Consider the following 4161-nt stretch of genomic DNA (forward strand, 5'->3'; position numbering starts at 1 on the left):
GGACAAACGATGTTGAATTTTCAGTTTTTAAAAAATGGAAGCAGGGTAAAATATAACTTGCTCTGATATAATACCCAATCGGCCGGAATCAGTTGTTTGGACAGTAAACTTCAGATTACAATGGATGAATGTTCAATCTGGATCTGTCAGCATCTGGACAAAGATAATGAATGACCAGCTGTTGGGAGATACAGTGGAATTGTTCATTTTGACTAAGAATTATGTTAAGGGGCTGTCCCATGAAAGACGTTATCCCTTATCACGAGAATGGGGGTCCCGAGTGTACAGAGCAGTGGTCACATGTGTGTACTATCACTCCATTCATCACTGGAACATCGGTTCACAAAAGCTGGTTCGAAGGTGGACAGCGCACAAACACATCTACCTTGGGCAGGTCTCAAGGTAAAAGGAAAGCTGTGCTGTGATTTGCTCCCCATATAAAACAACATTTTCTTTTAGACAACTTTCATAACTGTGGTAATAGGCTGTTCTAGGGCTACATCCATTGAAAAACGAAAAAATAAATAATTCATAGCTCTTAGAAGACGTCAATGCAAAAATGTAAAAATTCCTGTGGTCCTGAAGAATAAAATAGGATCCGACCTGAAGGGGATAAAAAATTTGAAGCAAACTACTGCAAACTCTCTTTTTTAGGCCCAATTCACACGGGCTTATTTTCATTGTGAAATCCTCCGGATTCTGCAGCAAATACTGCCCATAGACATACTTTAGAAAATCGCTTTTCCCTCTTCCCGCTTGCGATGGCATGGCATCATCTGTACTTCGCATGTGCAACGGTGTGACGCCGGCACATCCACAGCACAGATGAGAAAAAATCCGGACAAGTACGCGGGGTCCGCAGGGGTCACTGGCGGGGTCAGATTCCACATGCACATTCGGCCTTAAAGACTGGTATAGGAAACACAGGTGTTAATGAGTCGTATTTTAATGCATATTTTTGTTCTTCTGGTTTTGGTGCAATTTTTGACATTGTAAAACTTTGATAGAACTCTGGCACATTTTGTTTAGTAAACAACACCCAGCAGCAGATGTCCTGTTCAGTTTGCTGTGATGTTCTCCATGTTGACCCCATCATTCTCTGCAGGGAACCCTCATGCTGTTTTTGACACAACAGGAGGAGGAATAATAAAATTCATAGTGGCACCTTGGAAGGAATCTTACAGGCTCGTCTCTGCACCTGTCACAAATATTAACTAGTAAACATCGAGCACCCGGATCAGGAACAGAAGGCAGCTGTAAATAAGATTGCACTAGAGTAGCATTTCAGGAAATCATCTATATCATATTGCATGCTTGTCAGAAGAGATTATACGAGTATAGAAGGTTTGGAGAATAATAGGCTACATAATTAGTACACTATATATTTTTGATAAATTCTTGTTAAAGAGGTCATAATTATAGATCTGCATTGTTATCCCATTGCCTTTTTGTTACTCTTCGGGCTTAGTCACACGGGCGCATCCGGGCGCCGTCTTCCTGCATGAAGAAGACGGCCGCACTGCAGGTGCGGACGACTCTCCGCAGTGCCGGAAGAAAGAACACATGACCGGCAATAGAGCCAGTCATGTGTTCTTTCTCTGCACCTGCAGTGCGGCCGTCTTATCCTGGAGGAAGACGGGCGCATCTGCGCCTGGATGCGCCCGTGTGACTGAGCCCTTCCTAGTAAATAAAGGGAAAAAATATCTATGTATATGTTTGTAAAATATCTTTAGTAAATAGATACACATTTATGTGAAAACCTCTTTAGGGTTGTTTCAGAAATAGTTTTGTGTGGCAGTTTTTGATGCAGTCTTCTAATCCAAAGCAAGAAGTGGATTGAAAAGGAAGGCCTTCTACTTTTTCCTGCTGAATGCACTTCTGGCTTTAGCTCAAAAAAGCACATCAAATACTGCCACTGGGAAAAAAAACGCACAAAACAACAATAGTCTGTGAAACAACGCTCAGGACTAGGTTTGCAGTTTGTGTTTCTTCCATGTTTTTTTTTCACACAAGAAAGGCAAGAGATCCCTAAAGATTATTTGTAGTGGGTTCTTCCTTTGCAGGAACCCAGTCCAAGTGTTGGCCCCAAATATATACAGAAGAAACAAGTCTACAAATACATCCCATTTAGCCAGCCCTTAAAGGAGATGTCCCGCGCCGAAACGGGTTTTTTTTTTTTAAACCCCCCCCCCGTTCGGCGCGAGACAACCCCGATGCAGGGGTTAAAAAAACCACCCGCACAGCGCTTACCTGAATCCCGGCGGTCCGGTGACTTCAATACTTACCGCTGAAGATGGCCGCCGGGATCCTCTATCTTCGTGGACCGCAGCTCTTCTGTGCGGTCCACTGCCGATTCCAGCCTCCTGATTGGCTGGAATCGGCACGTGACGGGGCGGAGCTACACGGAGCTACACGGAGCCCCATAGAGAACAGCAGAAGACCCGGACTGCGCAAGCGCGGCTAATTTGGCCATCGGAGGCCAAAAATTAGTCGGCACCATGGAGACCAGGACGCTAGCAACGGAGCAGGTAAGTAAAAAACTTTTTATAACTTCTGTATGGCTCATAATTAATGCACAATGTATATTACAAAGTGCATTATTATGGCCATACAGAAGTGTATAACCCCACTTGCTGCCTCGGGACATCTCCTTTAAGGGGTTTCAGCCTCTATAAGCATATTACCAATAAACGTTTTAAAAAGGAGCTCAATCAAACAGTGACCACAAGACCAACCTGACCTCCTTGCCTAAGATGATTCTTTACAGGGTTTTATAACTTCATATAGAAAGTGGTTAAAAACAGTACATGTAGTTCTTTTCCATAGTGTAATTTTCTCTTTTTTTCCCCCATCAGGTTTAAAGTACCGTCAAAGCATAACAATGCCCGACAAAAAACTTTTCAAGCATATGGCAGAGACTATTTGGGCAAAAAAATAAAGAAAACAGAAGTACGTCCCCACTTAACCTTGCTGTATCACTGCCTGCTTAAAATTATGTTATTAATAGTAAACTCCTACTGTTCAAGCACCATCACCATGGCATAATATTACGCCAACAGCGTTCTACCCATGTCGTAATGTCCATACGTCATGGGGTAGTAAGGGGTTAAGGAAAGGTCCTGGTGGTCATAGAAGTCATGCTGTTGGTGGTTATAGCCTGGATTTGTCTACTTTCTTTCTCTTGGCTGAATACATGCATTAAACTCACAGGTAATCTGGTTTCATGGAAGTTTCCATGACAGTAACCTAGAGATTGCCTTTCTACTTCTGATTGGTTAGGGAAAAACAGAGAGATGTTGAAAGGACTGCACTATCCTTCCCACCTTTTATGAATTTTAACGAACCTTCAATATAGAAACTATTATTTTAGTACTTCCAATAAAAAAGGGGTATTGGCCAACTAATAGTGGGTGGGTATGTCCAAGTGCTGTTATGGAGACTTGCTGAACACAGGATTACCAGTGAGTCTAATGGCTCATTTCTCTAGTCATCTCCATGACAGCACACCCAAGAGATACAATACCGAATATAAGTATTTTAGGGAGGGACAATGGCTTAAAGCACATTATGTTCAAAAGCCATATCTTCATTGGCCAATGCACTTAACTCATAATGTCTGGAGAAAGTGTGAATATTTTTCCACATGGCTGTTCTACAAATCTACAGATCGTCAATGCTCTTTTGGCTCAGGAGGCAGAAACTGATAAATTTGAATGGGCTCTCAGCAGAACAGGACTCAGAGATGGCTAATCAAATCCAGCGGGAGAGGAAAGTTTTTGCTGCTTTCCTTCCTTTGTTCTTTCCTGCAAATTAAACAAAGAGGTATTTAGCATTCTCCTGCTCATAGTAGAATTTATATATTGTAATACTGCTCTTTTGACATTCAGGTTATGAATTTTTTGCTCCCTATCATTATTTGGATTGGTGCAAAAGGAGGGAATAACTAGATCCTGTGTTCTATGAAAGGGGGCAACTTTGGGTAGGGAATTAGGATAGAGTTTGAAAATGAGCTTACCATCTAGAACATGTAAGTAGGGTTCTTGAATAGATAGTGCTTGTAACTGGCTTATTCTCCCAGCAGAGGTAATGGCAACTAAGAATCTAGTCTCTAAAGTCAATCCTCTAAAAATGGAATCTATTGGCTCAAAGGGTGATACTAAT

The sequence above is a fragment of the Eleutherodactylus coqui genome, chromosome 8, assembly GCF_035609145.1.
Source record: "Eleutherodactylus coqui strain aEleCoq1 chromosome 8, aEleCoq1.hap1, whole genome shotgun sequence".
Classification (NCBI taxonomy): domain Eukaryota; kingdom Metazoa; phylum Chordata; class Amphibia; order Anura; family Eleutherodactylidae; genus Eleutherodactylus; species Eleutherodactylus coqui.